The sequence below is a fragment of the Bos indicus genome, chromosome 15, assembly GCF_029378745.1.
Source record: "Bos indicus isolate NIAB-ARS_2022 breed Sahiwal x Tharparkar chromosome 15, NIAB-ARS_B.indTharparkar_mat_pri_1.0, whole genome shotgun sequence".
NCBI classification, from domain to species: Eukaryota; Metazoa; Chordata; class Mammalia; order Artiodactyla; family Bovidae; genus Bos; species Bos indicus.
The window spans coordinates 1,058,315-1,078,401 of record NC_091774.1 but is presented as its reverse complement, the minus strand read 5'-3'; the positions used below and the strand labels follow the sequence as shown (position 1 = coordinate 1,078,401).

The window sequence follows — 20,087 nt, the reverse complement described above, 5'->3', positions numbered from 1 at the left end:
TCAGAGACATCACATTGCTGACAAAGGTCCATATAGTGAAAACTATGTTTTTTCCAGCAGTCACGTATGGATGTGAGATTTCAACCATATAGAAGGCTGAGTGCTGAAGAATTGACGCTTTTAAACTGTAGTGTTGGAGAAAATTCTTGAGAGTCCTTTGGACTGCAAAGACATCAAACCAGTCAGTCCTAAAGGGGGAAATCAATCTTGAATATTCATTGGAAGGATTGATGATGAAGCTGAAGCCCCAATAATTTGGCCATCTGATGTGAAAAGCCAACTCATTAGAAAAGACTCTGATATCGCGAAAGTTTGAGGGAAGGAGGAGACAGGGACGACAGAGGATGAGATGGTAGGATGGTATCACTGACTCAATGTACATGAGTTTGAACAAACTCTGGGAGATAGTGAAGGACAGAGAAATCTGTCATGCTGCAGCACATGGGGTCACAAAGAATCAGACATAACTTAGGAACAACATCTGAATTACTCTCATCTATTAGTCACAAGACAGAATGAATTAAGTGCTAATTATATCATTTTCTAGGCTTAGATATTGTGAGAAAAGTTCTGTTTCTAATAAATGGGAGACAACCCTGCATAACTCTGTAAACACAAGCACCCCTGTACCATGCTCAGACATTACTAAATGTCCAGATTATTGATAGTTTCAGTTAATCACTATATTTGAGAAAGTGACATTCATTGAGAAGGAATATGTGTTGGAGTGCTCTAGCCAGAGAATCTTAGACTCATAAAGACATTAATAATGTAGTATAAGGTATTCTACATTACCTTATTGCATTATATCTTTGTGCATTTTTCACCTGCATAAAAGAGCACTGCAGGTTTCCCCAATTTTCAGAAAGTTCACCTTAGACAATTGGTTTTTACAAAGACCAACATTTGTACTTGTTTTCACTAATGGAAATAAATCTAAAGGGGATTTTTATTTTATAAAAAGAAATCCATTATCATACTAAAATTGGTGTGTTTCTACAATATTTTTTCATCTTTTATTGAAGTATAGTTAATTTACAATGCTATGTTACTTTCAGGTGTACACTAAAGTGGTAATGTGGTTCATACATATATATTTATATATATATGAATATATACATATATATATATATATATATATATATATATATATATAATCTGAGAAAGAACACGTATGTGTGTGATTGAGTATGTGTGTTCTTTATTGGATCATTTTCCATTATAAGTTACCATTACTATAGCGATGCTGGTTGTTTGTAAAAGTAATGTGGCATACCTTGAACTTTCACAAAAAGAAAAAGAAAAGAAAAAAAAGCAAAACAAAACAGAAAGTTGTACTGCTGAAGTATATAATGCTACATGTGAGAGAAGCCTGAAACAAGTTGGACACCATTTTCTAGAAGGACAAAGTGAATCATTAATACTGCAGTCAATTTTCTTATCTATAGATCCAAGTATGCTATAGACAATCATGTTTCATTTGTAAGAAACTAAGACTGAGTTTTTATGTCCTAGATTGGAAGTTTGTATAGAAGCTGTTGGCTTCCCAGTGGCCCAGTGGTAAAGAATCCTCCTGCCAAGCCAAAGATGTGGGTTCAGTCCCTGGGTTGGGAAGATCCCCTGAAGAAGGATATGGCAACCCACTCCAGTATTCTAGCCTGGGAAACCCCATGGACAGAGGAGCCTGGTGGGCTGCAGTCCACAGGGCCACAAAGAGTCAGACATGACTCAGGGACCAAACAGCAGCAGCCAAGGAAGTTGAATTCCAGTGTAATAGCTCCTGACCCACTTTATGGAGGAAAAACATGTGATGTGAGGCAAGTAAATTACTAAATCTCTCATCTTCAATTTGCTTCCTTGTTAAATGGAGATAATGATAATAATAACTATAATGATAATGGAACCACTAGTTTAGTACATGTATAAGTCAACTGAAGTGAATGTGCCTGATAGATAAGAGGTTCTTTCATGTAAATATGTGTATCAGACCTAAAAGAGCTACAACTTTGGAACTAAACCATAAACTTTGGTCTTGATATTAGTGAAAGATGCTTAACCTTTTTAAAAATGGTTCTTCAAGTCTTGATCTGGAAAATGGAAATATTTTCTTTATATTCAAGAAAATCTGTGAACCATAGGCTTATCGAAGAAAATAGAGTAAATTAAGAGTAACTTCAAAATTTCTTCTGCATTTTTTGTTTTAATAATTTTAGACTATGAATTATTATTTCTTCCTTTTGTGGTTGTCACTCATTTTGCTTTGGATAAATTCATTGTGCAAATAAAAATTCAGGTGTTATTCCTTCTCTCAACTGTCTCTCCACTGTGTACCTACCTAAGAATTTCTATCCTTTGTTTTTGTTACCACAAGCTAAGCAAAAATAGGAGTTCTGCCATCATAGTCCTATGACAATGCGCATTTCATCCAAAGACATATATGAAGAACTTGGTAAAGTACCAGTGAGGCTCTGGAAAAACACATATTCTACAGTCACCAAACTGGGTGTTTATAGCTATTCTTTCCATTGCCAATTCTGAAGGTATGAACATGAACGCTGAAACACTGGGAAAATACATTAAAGATATCAATATTAAATAAACAGCAATTGCTAGTTTCTGGGTCTTTTTTCTTTATTGTTTTTGTTAGTGACATGGAAATTTTCTTAGATGGCATTCAAACTTTACAACAGGTATAACCCTTCCTAAGTATTTAACTCATCACTTTCTAGGCACTATGAACAGCCTAAGTTACTCTCCTTGTCAACAAAACTTTCACTGCATTTTTCACCTCTGCATTTCTAACTGTGTAAATGATAGGATTTAACATAGGAGTGAGAATTGCAAAGAACACAGACACCCACTTGTCCACAGGGTAAGTGGTCACAGGATGCATGTAGGTGAATGTACAAGGGGCGAAAGAGAGCACCACTACTGTAAAGTGGGAGCCACATGTAGAGAGGGCCTTGAGCCTTCCTTCAGAGCCATGGGATTTCAGGGAGCTCAGGATTACTGTGTAGGAGATGAGGAGCAGGAAAAAATGAGCAAGCACATGGCCCCAGTGTTAGCTGCTACCATGATTCCAAGCGTGTAGGTGTGGCTGATGGATAGTTTTAACAGTGAGAAGAAATTACACATAAAGTGGTCAATAAGATTTGAGGCACATAAGGTCAAGTCCATGGTGAAAAGAACCTACACGGTGGCATGCAGGATCCCCCCAGTCCAGGCCACCACCACCAGGAGCTGGCAGACCCCCTGTCGAATAATGGTTGTGTAGTGCAGAGGCTTGCAGATGGCCATGTAGCAGTCATAGGACATGACAGTGAGGATGATGGGTCGCTGATGCTCTCAGGAAGTGCTCCATAAAGAGCTGAGTCAGGCAGCCATCCCAGGAGATGGTTCTCCTCCAGTGCAGCAGGTCATAAGGGTGGTGTCATCTACATGTCTGATGTTTATGATATTTCTCCCAGAAATCTTGATTCCAGCTTGTGCTTCATCCAGCTCAGCATTTGGCATGATGTACTCTGCATATAAGTTAAATAAGCAGGGTGACAATATACAGCCTTGACCTACTTCTTTCCCAATTTGGAACCAGTTCTTTGTTCCATTTCCAATTCTAACTGTTGCTTCTTACCTGCATACAGATTTCTCAGGATGCAGGTAAGGTGGTTTGGTGTTTCTATTTCTTTAAGAATTTTCCAGTTTACTGTGATACACACAGTCAAAGGCTTTAGTGTAGTCAATGAAGCAAGAGTAGATGTTTTTCTGAAATTCTTTGGAAACTAACCATATGCTTTTTTTGTTGCAATTTATAAAAGGTGTTTACTCTTCTTGTTTCAAATGGTTCCTCAAATCTTGCTATGAAGATGAAAACATTTCTATTATATTCAAGAAAAATGTGAACCATGAGGATATTTAAGAAAATAAAAGACAATTAAGGTTAATTTAAAAATCCCTGTATAATGTTTGTGCCAAAAAAAAAAAAAAATAATAATTGTAGCTAGATTGTGAATTATTCCTCCTACTGTGAGTGTCTCTCTTTTGACTTTGATGATTTCATAGTGCAGAAAAAAATTCATCTGTGATTCCCTTATTCAATTGCCCCTTCCCTTGGTATTTATCAAACAATTTTTATCCCTTATTTGTTTTACCACAAGCTAAACAAAACTAGAAAAAGTTCAGAGATCAATGGTCTATAGAAAAGTCAATTTTATCCAAGTAAGATAAATTTACTGGAAAATTCAGTAAAGTAGTAGTAACAGTGGAGAATAATAAACTCTGCAAACATAAAACTAGTGGTTTACATTTTCTTTATTATTTATCTTGTGGCTATGAACATTAATATTGAAGTCTATGTGTGTGTGTGTTAGTCTCTAGAAACTATATTTACAAAAATGCCTAAGATATGTCTGCTGTTGCTGCTAAGTCAAGTCAGTCGTGTCTGATTCTGTGCAACCCCATAGACGCCAGCCCACCAGGCTCCTCCGTCCCAGGGATTCTCCAGGCAAGAACACTGGAGTGGGTTACCATTTCCTTCTCCAATGCATGAAAGTGAAAAGGGAAAGTGAAGTCACCCAGTCGTGTCCGACTCTTAGCGATCCCATGGACTGCAGCCTACCAGGCTCCTCCTTCCACGGGAGTTTCCAGGCAACAGTACTGGAGTGGGTTGCCAGTGCCTTCTCCAAAGATATGTCTCAGTTCAGTTCAGTTCAGTCTCTCAGTCGTGTCCGACTCTTTGCGACCCCATGAATCGCAGCACACCAGGCCTCCCTGGCCATCACCAACTCCCGGAGTTCATTCAGACTCACATCCATCGACTCAGTGATGCCATCCAGCCATCTCGTCCTCTGTCATCCCCTTCTCTTCCTGCCTCCAATCCCTCCCAGCATCAGAGTCTTTTTGCATGAGGTGGCCAAAGTACTGGAATTTCAGCTTTAGCATCGTTCATTCCAAAGAACACCCAGGGCTGATCTCCTTCAGAATGGACTGGTTGGATCTCCTTGCAGTCCAAGGGACTCTCAAGAGTCTTCTCCAACACCACAGTTCAAAGGCATTAATTCTTTGGCGCTCAGCTTTCTTCACAGTCCAACTCTCACATCCATACATGACCACTGGAAAAGCAAAGCCTTGACTAGATGGACCTTTGTTGGCAAAGTAATGTCTCTGCTTTTCAATATGCTATCTAGGTTGGTCATAAGTTTTCTTCCAAGGAGTAAACGTCTTAATTTTATGGCTGCAGTCACCATCTGCAGTGATTTTGGAGCCCATAAAAAAATAAAGTCTGACTCTGTTTCCACTGTTTCCCCATCTATTTCCCGTGAAGTGATGGGACCAGATGTCGTGATCTTTGTTTTCTGAATGTTGAGTTTTAAGCCAACTTTTTCACTCTTCTCTTTCATTTTCATCAAGAGGCCTTTTAGTTCCTCTTCACTTCCTGCATCTAGACAATACTAAATTATCAACAAATGTTAGTTTCAGAGCCTTTTTTTCTGTCAGTGTTCTGCAAAGTATTTTAGTTTCTATCACAATTTACAATAGGTTCAAGGATATCAATGCATATAAATCATCCTCTAATTGGCATCATGAACAGCTACATTACTGTCCTCTTCAACAAACTCCTCACAGCATTTTTCACCTCTGTTTCTCACTGTGTAAATGATAGGATTTAACGTGGGAGTGAGGATTGCAAAGAACACACTCACCAACTTGTCTTCAGGGTAACTGATCACTGGACGGGTATAGGTGAAAATACAAGGGATAAAATAGAGCACCACTACTGTAAAGTAGGAGCCACATGGGAGGGCCTTGTGCCATCCTTCAGATCCTTGGGATTTCAGGGAGCTCAGGATGACTATGTAGGAGATGAGCAGCATTAAAAACATAAGTAAGCACATGCCCCCACTGTTAGTGGCCACCACCATTCCCAGCCTATAAGTGTTGCTGCAGGCAATTTCCAACAGTGAAAAGAAATCACATATGAAGTGATTAATGATATTGGGTCCACAGAAGGTCAAGTCCACAGTGAATAACATCTGCACGGTGGCATGCAGGATCCCCCCAGTCCAGGCCACCACCACCAGGAGCTGGCAGAGCCTCTATCTCATGATGGCCGTGTAGTGCAGAGGCTTGCAGGTGTCCATGTAGCGGTCAGAGGCCATGGACATGATGAGGATGATGACCTCTGATGCTGCCAGAAAGTGCTCCAGAAAGGGTTGAGTCAGGCATCCAGCCCAGGAGATGGTTCTCCTCTGGTACAGCAGGTCAGTGATCATTTTGGGGGTGGTGACAGAGCTGAAGATGCCATCTATGAAGGACAAGTGAGTGAGAAAGAAGTACATGGGGACAGAAAGTGTGGGGGTGAGGGAGATGGTGATGACAATGAACAGATTGGCGAGCACAGTGAACAGGAAAATGAACAAAAAGACAACAAAGAGTATTTTCTGCAAGGGTGGATTCTATGTGAGTCCCAAGAGAACAAATTCAGTCACATTGTTGGGAGCCATGAGATTCATTTATGAACTCCCACCTTCCTGGGGCCTGAATTGCCTACAAAGATATAAAGAATGATACTTGTTAATTAGGAAAGAGTTGTCTGAATGTCTTAGAACAAAAACAGAGCAGTTGCAGTGAATGTGGAGCATGTCCTTGATACTTCTGCCCCGTAGTTGCTTTAATGTTATTATTTTTTTAATTCTTCCTCCATGATGCTTTTTACCTCTTCAGACATCTAGTCTCTCTCGCCTGTAAACACCTATCAGTCAACTTTTAATTTACTGAGAAAACATTGGGCTATGGGATCTGGATTCTTCTCCTGGCTCCAATTCCACATGAGTCTGACAAGTCATCTTAGTGCTCCATACTTCTGAGCCTTCCTTTTAGTCAATTTACAAATTGCAATTCTCAGATTCATCCTGTAAGCCTACAGTTACCCCTCGGATGTAAGAGTTACTCCCTCTTCCACTAGAATTTGCATCTGAACTCTCAGCTCTTACTGTGGAGAGACATCATCAATAAATATCTGTCATAAGCAGGCATGTTAAAGATTTTATATATATATATATATGTATGTGTGTGTGTGTGTGTGTGTGTGTGTATACATATATAAAAGTCTTTGGCAACACATCCTCTCTGGTACCTATCAGAACACATATAGCATTCAACTGTGTTTCCTCACTTATCATAGTACCTGGCATAATATCTGTAATGCATGAAACCTATTAGATGATGATTAAATGCTTGGTGAATTGCCATTTCCATGGATAAGTATACAACTGTTTGTCCTACCCATAAACTTGGGAGAAATTTAAGTGTTCTCATTCTCCTGCTCTGTTTATCATTACTTGATGAGAAACAAGCTTTTGAAAGGAAGCTGCATTCCAATTTAGTAATTTCTGATACTCTTTCTGGGGTGAATGTGAAAATATTCTTGCCTCTAAAAAAGAGAATTTTACTGAGTCATTTTACTTTCAAGATGATTATGGCATTTATTAATTGATTTTTTTATTCTTTAAAACTTTGATCCACATACAATTTAACATTTTTATATTGTTGTAAAAATATAAAGTAAAGTACAGATTCAGTAGACATGGATAAAAAAACTCTTTCATAGGTGTTCAATACATAAGGATCTGTTAGGGAAAAGAAATCTTTATTTTCAAAGTTTTAAAATGAAAATTTCAATGTGGAGAACTAACTGAAATAGCTTGCCAGGTAAGATAAAGAGATAGATAATGCACTATACATATATACACAGACTAACACAAGTATATCAAATCTGTTGCATACTGGTAAATACTTATTCCAAGTTAATTCATTCAACAAATACCCTCTGAGCCACTAGGGAAGTCCCCAACAATATTTATTGGATACTTAATCTGTATTTTAATGTATGTATGTTTACACAGAGTGAAAAAGAATCCATGTTAATTGCTCTTAACGCCTGATATTTTATTACCAAACGACAGCAGCTCATCCCACCATGATAGGAATGCTTTTCCCACTCCTTTATGTTTTTGCCAAATACATTCCTATGCCTTCCTCTCCAGTCTTTCCATACTAGCTATCATTCCTGTTTCCAGGATACTGCATTACTAATAGAATGAAAAATTGGGGATATACATTTCCCAAAAAAAGAGAAGAGAAACCATAAACATAATACAATGTATTCTGAAAAAAAAATTATTTCCCTTTCAAGGATAAAGAATTTTGTTTTTAAATTATCCAAAATAAAAATTTTATACTTATGTGGAAACAAACTGCTGCAGCTTCATTATATTCTCTTATTTTGAATTGGGATCCCAGAAATGATCAGAAAAGATAATAGTGTATCAATACATAGAGCAGAATTAGACATAGTTATGTCTAATTAAGTGTTTTAGAAATAACTCTGAAGAAATAGAAATTACTTTTTCATTTTTCTTTGGCTCCACAATATTCTTCCTAGGAATAAATTCTAAAGGAAAATATTTTAGAAATGGAAAATTCATTATTTACAACTGTTAAGAGCTGTGAAAAATTTAGCTGTATTAATGAAATGATTATTTTTGGGTGTTTTAAAAAGTTGTGCAACATCTTAGGAAAATTCTAATGTTGTATAATTAAGTGGGAAAATTTTGGATGCAAAGTTGAAATACAAAATTATTCTAAATAATTATTTTTTTAACTAATATAAATATGTATCACTGAGAAAAATACACACTTTTACTTCTAAGTTGGTAGCATTGTAGTTGAGTCTAACATTCTGGATGCTTACTGAAGAAAGGATTTAAATCTCATATCAGTGAGGATGAGGGATGATTATATAATTTGTAAGATCATTTAAACTTGAGGGTCTATGATTACATGATTTCATTAAAAAAAAAAAAAATCTCACATATGAACGTGTCTGACATAGGTCCATGACCAGGGCTTCAGGCAACTGTTAGTTCACCAAAAATGAGATAAGTTGTAAAGTTAAAAATGTCAACTAGCTCAGCTACAGAAAGTGTCTTTATTGATTTATAAACAGTATCTTTGCATAAGATCTTCCTCTTGAGTCTTAAAGGTGTCATACACATCCTGTTTGTAGGCAAAATTTGTAGTTTCTTAACTGTGGCTAATTGGACCCCAGGGGTATTTCACCATCATTAACAAATCTAGCCAGCAACTCAATTATTTCACTTAACTGAACTTTAGAAGATAACTTTTATAGCACTCATCTTTAATTTTAATCTCCTCCTTAGGTTTCCGTTCAGTTCAGTTCAGTCACTCAGTAGTGTTTGATTCTTTGCAACCCCATGAATCGCAGCACTCCAGGCCTCCCTGGCCATCACCAACTTCCGGAGTTCACTCAGACTCACATCCATCGAGTCAGTGATGCCATTCAGCCATCTCATCCTCTGTCATCCTCTTCTCCTCCTGCCTCCAATCCCTCCAAGCATCAGAGTCTTTTCCAATGAGTTAACTCTTCGCATGAGGTGGCCAAAGTACTGGAGTTTAAGCTTTAGCATCATTCCTTCCAAAGAACACCCAGGGCTGATCTCCTTCAGAATGGACTGGTTGGATCTCCTTGCAGTCCAAGGGACTCTCAACAGTCTTCTCCAACACCACAGTTCAAAAGCATCAATTCTTTGGCACTCAGCCTTCTTCACAGTCCAACTCTCACATCATACATGACCACTGGAAAAACCATAGCCTTAACTAGATGGACCTTTGTTGGCAAAGTAAGGTCTCTGCTTTTCAATATGCTATCTAGGTTGGTCATAAGTTTTCTTCCAAGGAGTAAGCGTCTTTTAATTTCATGGCTTCAGTCGCCATCTGCAGTGATTTTGGAGCCCCCCAAAATAAAGTCTGACACTGTTTCCACTGTTTCTCCATCTATTTCCCATGAAGTGATGGGACCAGATGCCATGATCTTTGTTTTCTGAATGTTGAGTTTTAAACTAACTTTTTCACTCTATTCTTTCACCTTCATGAAGAGGCTTTTGAGTTCCTCTTCACTTTCTGCCATAAAGGTGGTGTCATCTGCATATCTGAGGTTATTGATATTTCTCCTGGCAATCTTGATTCCAGCTTGTGCTTCTTCCAGCACAGCATTTCTCATGATGTACTCTGCATATAAGTTAAATAAGCAGGGTGACAATATACAGCCTTGACATACTCCTTTTCCTATTTGGAACCTGTTGTTCCATGTCCAGTTCTAACTGTTGCTTCCTGACCTGCATACAAATTTCTCAAGAGGCAAGTCAGGTGCTCTGGTATTCCCATCTCTTTCACAATTTTCCACAGTTTATTGTGATCCACACAGTCAAAGGCTTTGGCATAGTCAATACAGCAGAAATAGATGTTTTTCTGGAACACTCTTGCTTTTTCTATGATCCAGTGGATGTTGGCAATTTGGTCTCTGGTTCCTCTACCTTTTCTAAAACCAGCTTGAACAATTGTAAATTCATGGTTCACATATTGCTGAAGCCTGGCTTGAAGAATTCTGAGAATTACTTTACTAGTGTGTGAGATGAGTGCAAGTGTGTGGTAGTTTGAGCATTCTTTGGCATTGCCTTTCTTTGGCATTGGAATAAAAACTGACTTTTTCCAGTCCTGTGGCCACTGCTGAGTTTTCCAGATTTGCTGGCATATCGAGTGCAGCACTATCACAGCATCATCTTTCAGGATTTGAAATAGCTCAACTGGAATTCTGTCACCTCCACTAGCTTTGTTCATAGTGATACTTTCTAAGGCCCACTTGATTTCACACTCCAGGATGTCTGGCTCTAGGTCAGTGATCATGCCACAGTGATTATCTGGCTTGTGAAGATCTTTTTTGTACAGTTCTTCTGTGTATTCTTGCCACCTCTTCTTAATATCTTCTGCTTCTGTTAGGTCCATACCATTTCTGTCCTTTATTGAGCCCATCTTTGCATGAAATATTCCCTTGGTATCTCTAATTTTCTTCAAGAGATCTCTAGTCTTTCCCATTCTGTTGTTTTCCTCTATGTCTTTGCATTGATTGCTGAAGAAGGCTTTCTTATCTCTTCTTGCTATTCTTTGAAGCTCTGCATTCAGATGCTTATATCTTTCCTTTTCTCCTTTGCTTTTCACTTCTCTTCTTTTCACAGCTATTTGTAAGGCATACCCAGACAGCCATTTTGCTTTTATGCGTTTCTTTTCCATGGGGATGGTCTTGATCCCTGTCTCCTGTACAGTGTCACCAACCTCAGTCCATAGTTCATCAGGCACTCTATCTATCAAATCTAGGCCTTAAATCTATTTCTCACTTTCACTGTATAATCATAAGGGATTTGATTTAGGTTATACCTGAATGATCTAGTGGTTTTCCCTACTTTCTTCAATTTCAGTCTGAATTTGGCAATAAGGAGTTCATGATCTGAGCCACAGTCAGCTCCCGGTCTTGTTTTTGTTGACTGTATAGAGCTTCTCCATCTTTGGCTGCAAAGAATATAATCAATCTGATTTTGGTGTTGACCATCTGGTGATGTCCATGTGTAGAGTCTTCTCTTGTGTTTTGGAAGAGGGTGTTTGCTATGACCAGTGAATATTCTTGGCAAAACTCTATTAGTCTTTGCCCTGCTTCATTCTGTATTCCAAGGGCAAATTTGCGTGTTACTCCAGGTGTTTCTTGACTTACTACTTTTGCATTCTAGTCCCCTATAATGAAAAGAACATCTTTTTTTGGGTGTTAGTTCTAAAAGGTCTTGTCTATGACATATAGACACATTTGTATTTTGATAGAATGCTTCATTTTTGAAAAGATCCAAAATTAATTGACAGCAGTCTTACAAGTGAGGTAAGTTTCTTAGGTGAGAAATACTTTGATCAACTATGAAATAATAACTTTGGCTTTGTTTCTATATATCCCTTATGAATGATCTACTAAACCAGTTTTCAAAGAGGATTCCAGATTCAAGGAACCTAAGTATAAAGCTAACTCTGTAGTAGTGAAACTGTTCTACAAATATGTTTTATTGTGTGTCTTTGAAAAAAAAAAACTGCATTTAATTGTTACTAATAATTGTTAACATGTTTCACTTCCTATGGCATATAATTACAACTATTTTTATGTCATACAGTAATCAAATATTAGCCCTAAGGAATCCTGTGTAAAGTAAAAACACAGGATGTGGAATAAAAGTATTTGGATTAAGAGCTGATTTATATATTCTATGACCTAAAGATTTAAGCTTTCAGATCCCCAGTTTTTTCCCCTTCAAATGAAAGCACTAAATTTCAATTTATAATTCTGTTGAGAACCATTTGAGAACAGTTTAAAATTTTCACATTAGTTTAAATACTAAATTAAATTTGTATAATAACTGAAAACTTATCAAAAGAACAAGAAATCAAATATAATTTTAAATATTAGATATATTAAGTATGTGTCAAAGGAGTATTGGGACATATCTTCTTTCTGTTTTATATTCTGTACCATTCTAGATACCAGTAGGCCAAACAGTTTTCTGAGTACCAATTGCTTTTACATCCATGTAGATCATATCAGAGTGTAATTAGGTAAATTTTCAATCACTAAAAATCAAGAGACTTGGTTCTGATGAAATTCTGTCTTTTCTCTGATATCTTTTGAAATAGTTGAAATACTGTCAAATTTGAATTTATACATATTGAGGTCTGAATACTAGTTCTGTCTCTGATATTGGTTGGTTTATTTAACTTTCTTGAAGTTCATTGTTCTCCATCTGTGAAATGGGAATAATTGTAATAATACCTTGCACAAGTGTATAAGTGTCAGGTTAGAGGTATAAGAAGGGCTTTTGTAAAAGTCAAGATAGAAATAAAATATTCATGTTGAGTCATTTATTTTCTGAAGTTGCATTCCTGTTTAATAGCATTCTAATGGCATTTTTGACCTCTGTATTCCTTGCTGTGTAGATAACAGGGTTTAACATGGGGGTAATAAGAGTATAGAATACTGCTATAGCTTTATCCATGGGAAAGGTAGCTACTGGTCACAGATACATAAATATACAGGACACAAAGAAGACGACAATAACTGTGATGTGGGAGCTACAGGTAGATAGGGCTCTTTTCCTCCCTGCAGAGCTGTGAGTCCTCATGGAGCAAAGGATGAACACATAGTATACCAAAAACATTACAAAAGTAATCATAGGGATTACCCCACCATTGACAGCAACCAAGAGACCAGCAAGGAAAGTGTCAGTGCAGGCAAGTTGTATCAAAGGGAATATATCACACGTGAAGTGATCCATTATGTTGGGACCACAGAACGGGAGCCTGAAAGTGACTAGGATCTGTCCAATTGAGTGGAGAAAACCCACTGTCCAACAAACCCCCACCAGGAGGCAGCATGTGCTGTGATCCATGATGGTCACATAGTGCAGGGGTCTGCAGATGGCCACATAGCGGTCAAAGGCCATGACCATAAGGAGGACAATCTCTGAAGCTCCCAAGAAATGTTCAATGAAGAGCTGTATCATGCAGGCACTGAAGGAGACAGACTTTGATTCAGAGAGCAAATCGGCTAGGAATTATGAGTGAGGAATAGCAAGCATCTATGAAGGACAAGAAGGCCAGGAAGAAATACATCAGGGAGTCCAAAGTCTGGCTGCAGATTATAGTAACCACAATGAACAGGTTGCCAGTGACAGTCACAATGTAAGTGATAAGTAACAGCAAAAATAGAATTCTCTGCATCTGAGGATTCTGTGTAAGTCCCATTAGAATGAATTCAGTTACATTCATCGTTTTCTTTTATTGTAATTCTGAAGATGAATTTAGAAGTGGAGAATTAACCTGCAAAAACAACATTATCCATAGCAATGTGATGAAAAGTTAACATTTTAGGCTTTCAGGTAAGTCCAAAGTGCTTTAGTAATAGAAGCTATTTTTTTTTCCATAGTGCAGGAATAATGAAAGTAACATTTTGAAGCTGTTTAATTTACTTTATTACAAGGATGCTCAAAACCTTCTTGCACACCTTCTGACAAGTGGTCCTTGAGTTTTTGTTGGAGGACATCCAGGCAGAGGGAGCTACCAGGCATTAAATATTATTGCTTCTCAGTCAATAAGGAAAGTTAAAAATATTATTAAATGTTAAAAATATACTGGTACAATTATTGGTTCTGGTTCTGTACACTGATGATACATAGATTAAATCTAATATATCCCCTCTTTCATTTAAAACCACTTCCATTAATCTAAAATAAAGTGTCTGCATTTGTCTCTTCACCTCTTCACCGCCATTACTTGGTTCAGTGTCTGATACACGGGTGTTCCACAAAAGTAAGTGAATAAATGCGTTGGAAGACTCTCATCTGGCTTTTGTTTTGTGTTTTCTTTTGTTCAAGCCAACTGCAAAAATAGTACTTACTGTCTTAACAACAACAACAACAAAACTGAAAAATGGTTGGAATGATAAACTCCTTTCACCCAGTGAGATCTCTCACTCTCTCCACCCTGAGCAGTTTTCTTCCCTCGTCTGCACCAACCATCTCCCCTACCTTCTGGCCAAGAAGCGCAGGGGAGAATAAAAGAAGAAATGTCATGGTGTTCACTGTCTGGGTTCCCAATTGCGGTTTGTCAATTCTGGGTGACTTTAACCAAGGCTGCATACATTTGGATGGACCTTATGGGTTCCTGAGATCTCTGTCTTCCATGCTCTCCAGGTCCTATTATAGTGATGCTTCTTGCTATTACTAGTCCAGGTGGTACTTTATCATCTTATTAATTTTCCTCAACTCCCTCCATACCTTGAAAAGTCAATATGTTCAACTTGTTTTAATCTCCCATTTTATGTATGTTGTTTCTTGTTAAACTCCAAAGGATGTGGAAATTTTATGTTTTTTTAAGTGCAAAAATATGTGTGAAACATTTTTCTCTGTATAAATCTGTTTTATTCATAAGGCATCAGTCCCTGTTTTATATAAAGCTGATAAATAAATTTAACTTTTTCAGAAAATACATTGTGAAAGACTGCTGCTGCTGCTGCTAAGTTGCTTCAGTCATGTCTGACTCTGTGCGACCCCATAGACGGCAGCCCACCAGGTTCCCCCGTCCCTGGGATTCTCCAGGCAAGAACACTGGAGTGGGTTGTCATTTCCTTCTCCAACGCACGAAAGTGAAAAGTGAAAGTGAAGTGTGAAAGACTAATATGTAACAAAAATAAAAATGTGTGTGTTATCAGTAGCATTCTCTTTGGAGTCATAATTATATGGGATTGTATCTTTTACTGACTGTAAGTTATTTTACAGTTATTAAGGTAACAGACAACTGACAAGAATGGAAGTAATTATTTTCCATAGATATACAAATATTGTCAGATGCAAGTTTGATTGATTTCCCTGATCATTAGAGATCAAACAAATCTTGCATTTATTTATAAAGTCATTACATATCTCTGATTGAGCAATGTTCAAAATGGTATGCTGAATTTTCCTTTTGACTGTGGTTATATCCTACTAATTCTCTCATTACTCAATGAGCTAAATAAAATTTCTGTTATGTGTTCTTTTCGTGTTTTATGAAACACTGATTTCACTTTTCAAAAAAGTCTTTTTCCTCTGGATATTATAATGAGAAATGGAAAATTTTCTGCCATATCAGGAAACAAGGGTGTCACAGCCCTCAGCAATTGCAGCCCTCCAATGTGAGACAGAGAAGGTCAGTTTTCATTCCAATTCCAAAGAAAAGTAATGGCAAATAGTGCTCAAGGTACCATACAGTTGTCCTCATTTCACATGCTAGCAAGGTAACACTCAAAATCCTTCAGGATGGCTTCAGAAGTACGTGAACCAAGAACTTCCAGATATACAAGCTGGATTTAGAAAAGACAGAGGAACTGGAGATCAAATTGCCAACATCTGTTGGACATAGAGAAAGCAAGGGAATAATCAGAAAAGCATCTACTTCTGTTTTATGGATTACATGAAAGCCTTTGACTGTGTGGATCACAACAAACTGTGGGAAATTCTAGAAGAGATGGGAATACCAGACCATGTGACCTGCCTCCTTAGAAACCTGTATGCAGGTCAAAAAGCAACAGTTAGAACCAGATATGTAAAAATGGACTGGTTCAAAATTGGGAAAGAACTATGTAAAGGCTGTATATTGTCACCCTGCTTATTTAAATTCTATGCAAAGTACATCATATGAAATGCCAGACTGGATGAATCACAAGCTGAAATCAAGATTGCCAGGAGAAATATCAACAACCTCAGATATGCAGATGATAACACTCTAATGGGAGAAAGCAAAGTGAAGAGGAACTAAAAAGCCTCTTGATGAATGTGAAAAAGGAGAGTGATAAAGCTGGCTTAAAACTCAGCATTCCAAAAACTAAGATCATGGCATCCAGTCCCTTCACTTCATGGCAGATAGATGGGGAGAACTGGAAACAGTGGCAGACTTTATTTTCTTTGGCTCCAAAATCACCGTAGTCATTAACTACAGCCACAAAATTAAAAGATGGCTTCTCCTGGAAGACAAGCTGAGACAAACCTAGACAGTGTATTAAAAAACAGAGATATCACTTTATTGACAATGATCCATATAGTCAAAGCCATGGTTTTTCCAGTAGTCGTGTACAGATGTGAGAGTTGGACCATTAAGAAGGCTAAGCAGTGAAAAATTAATGCTTTTTCACAGTGGTGTTGGAGAAGACTCTTGGGAATTTCTTGGACTGCAAGGAGATCAACCTATCAACCCTAAAGGAAGTCAATCCTTAATATTTATCATAAAGACTGATGCTTAACCTGAAGCTCTAACACTTTGGCCACCTGATGTGAAGAGCTGACTCAATGGAAAAGCCCCTGATGCTGGGAAAGACTGAGGGTAGAAGGAGAAGGGGATGACAGAGAATGAAATGGTTGGATGGCATCACCAACTCAGTGGATATGAGTCTGAGCAAACACCAGAAGATAGTGAAGGACAGGTAGGCTGGGCATACTGCAGTCCATGGGGTCACAAAGAGTCAGACAGGACTGAGAGGCTGAATAACAAGCATGTGAGTACGAGAGCCCTGATGAAATTCTGGAAGAAAAGAATGCCTACCGTTTTAGGACCCTCAGAGGACAAGCCACTCCCTAAGGTAAAAGAAGCTCCTGATGTGAAAACACAGATAACTGGACCCAGATAGCTGAGGTGTGTATCACAGGAGTAATTTCAGTGAATCCAGACTCTTGCACTTTCCCATATATAGGACAGATCTAAATTCCTTAACATATCTTGTTTCTTTAGTTAACAGTAATCTTTTGATGATCCCAACTACCTGCCATTTGTTGCAAAGCTCCTAGAGAGCCTGGCTCCTCCCCTTGCTTCCTCAGAGCAGTTTCTCAGGTCTCTCTGAAACATTGTCTCCTGGGCTGCAGTCCTCATTTAGCCCCAAGTAAAACCTTACTTGGAGAAGGAAATGGCAACCTGCTGAGGACCAGCCCCGGCTGATCCAGGGTATTCGAAGGGGAGACGGCGTCGGCGACTATTTATATGCTAATTAGAGATATAGAGAACAATAGAATGAGGATAGCTCAGTAGGAAAATTCAGTGGAGAAAAGAAGCTGAGTAGCTTGGTTTACGCGGAAGACCAATAAAACTTCAAGACAAGAAGTTTGCACCACTTACGTAGGCCGCAGGCGCCCTCTCGAATAGCGGAAGGTGCCTCACCCTAGACACCTTCTCGAGTGGGTCTTAGAAGCCCAGGCATAATTAGTAAGTGTGGTGGGTTCCGCGCTCCAGATGGAGACTCAGCTGGAAGTTAAAAGAAAGAATGACATGGGGAGACCAAGCATTGGTGAGCAAGGCCCATAGCTTTATTTTTAACAGGGGCTTTTATACCCTAAGTTACACATAGAGGATAATAGGGGATGCAAAGTCAGCAGTCTTTGATTCTTATCAAAAACCAAGGTTTCTTTCCTGCAAATTTATCGTATGCAAATGGTTTAGGTGATTTACATCATCTTCTGGCCAGAAGGCCTACTAACATTTTATGACTCTTGACAAGGACTTATCAACAAAGACTTACTTTCTCTAAGAGTAATTATTTTAAGGTTTGGCACCATCTTCCAAAGATAAAATTGCATTCATATAGGGCGGATGTGTAATGGGTTTACAACAAAGGAAAGAATTTATTACCTTAAGGGTCTAAAGTTACTAACACCAAGGCCACTACTTATTTTTTCTACATACCCACTATTAATTAATACATATTCAAGGATACAATTCAGGAGATGTGAAAACTTGGCAACAAACATTGACTCATCAATGAAATCCTTTACTAGTTTATTCTGACAGTTTCTAACTCTCTGAGAGGCTCTAAGCTATTTGAATATCTTAAGCTTCCCATGCCTCTCGAGGCTGGGAGACTGTAAACAATCGTATGCATAGCTGCAGGAGTCCGGGTAAACTTGTCAGGCGAGTTAGAGAGCCATCAGAGGGGTTTGGATTTAAACACTCCTAATTGCCCAGGAACTTTATTAATTGGAGTTGTAAGTTAACTCTTTGACAGAGAGAGAGCGAGATGGTGGTAGGGGACAGCCCCCAGTAAAGTCAGAGGTGAGAGCACAAAGCAATAAAGTAGGCAGACTCTGGTTTTTTGGGGGAAAATGCTCGAGAATATCCGGGTGGACTCCTGAGGCTCGATCCCGCCTTTGCGTATGCCGAGCCTCCTTCCTCATGACCTTTGTCACGAGTGGAATGCCTCACCGGCTCCCCGCAGCAACCCACTCCAGTGTTCTTGCCTGGAAAATCCCAGGGACAGGGGAGCCTGGTGGGCTGCGATCTATGGGGTCACATAGAGTCAGACACAACTGAAGAGACTTAGCAGCAAAACCTTACTAGCAACACTTACATGCAAATTTTTTCAGCAATAATAATGACATTTTAGAGAAATAAACTAAAATACTCATAAAAGTCTGTGTATTTTTACCTTGTGGTAAAATATATATACCACAAAAAAAATATATATATATATATAAAATATATTTTTCACCATATATTTTCTGGTTTATTTTCTTTTTAATTCATTTCTATATAGCCAGTTTGTAGAGATCTCCTTCAAAGCTTGCTTTGAAATAAAATGGTCCAACAACTCTTTCTCATCTCTGTGTATATTTCCATGGTATCCAAAATATTACAAGGTCTGAGATAATAAAGGACTAAGGAAATGAAGCCTGTTTTCCTCTTGAGAGATGTTATTATTGGGTAAATTACAAAGTTCTTCCTGAATGTTAGCAATTATTAATATAAGTGATGATCAAAACCTAATATTGCTTCATATATGCTAGGCACTGTGTGAAGCATTTTATAAATTATTCTATTTAAGATTTTTTTGAGAACATTATATGTGATTGGAAGATAGAAAAACTGAAACATGGAGAAGTTCAGCCTTGTACTCTAGGACATGTAATTACTGAGGAGCAACCCTTAAAATACATTTCAAAACTCTCTGATCTCAAGTCTTGATCTTGATCTTGAGCTCACATTACCTCCCATGTAAGAACTCACCAAATATTTAGCAGGAGACTTCTTTAACATTCATCTTTCAACAAAGGCTTTCAGAAGACTATTTCTCAGCCTAATTTGTGGAAACATTAAAAAAGGAATTCAAAAAACCCTTGGGAATTTCAAAGATGTCAACTTCTTCCACTGAGAATTGTCCATCTTCTCTCTCAGGAAACTTTCTAATTATACATGTATTATTATATTTATTTATTTAGTCAGTTAAATAACATGTAATCAACCCTGCCCGTAAATCATCTGCCTTAAATATCTTTTTTTAGAAAATTGTCCAGGTTCAATGCACGATACTGGATGCTTGGGGCTAGTGCACTGGGACGACCCAGAGGGATGGTATGGGGAGGGAGGAGGGAGGAGGGTTCAGGATGGGGAGCACATGTATACCTGTGATGGATTCATTTTGATATTTGGCAAAACTAATACAATTATGTAAAGTTTAAAAATAAAATAAAATTAAAAAAAAATAAAATAAATTACCTTAAAAAAAAAAATTGTCCTACATTGAGCATTTATTTTTTGTAATCATCACTCATACTTAATTTGAAAATAACTCAGAGATAAATGCATAATTCCTAACTCATAGATAGAAAAGCTGAGAATTGGAATATTTA

General features: G+C 37.9%; 2 pseudogenes; both read right to left on the bottom strand.

Annotated features, from left to right (window-relative positions):
• Positions 1–5,587: 5,587 nt before the first annotated feature.
• Positions 5,588–6,509, bottom strand: LOC139176143 (olfactory receptor 4C3D-like; annotated as a pseudogene).
• Positions 6,510–12,800: 6,291 nt separating this feature from the next.
• LOC139176142 (olfactory receptor 4C46-like) lies at positions 12,801–13,710 on the bottom strand (annotated as a pseudogene).
• Between the last annotated feature and the right edge of the window lie 6,377 nt (positions 13,711–20,087).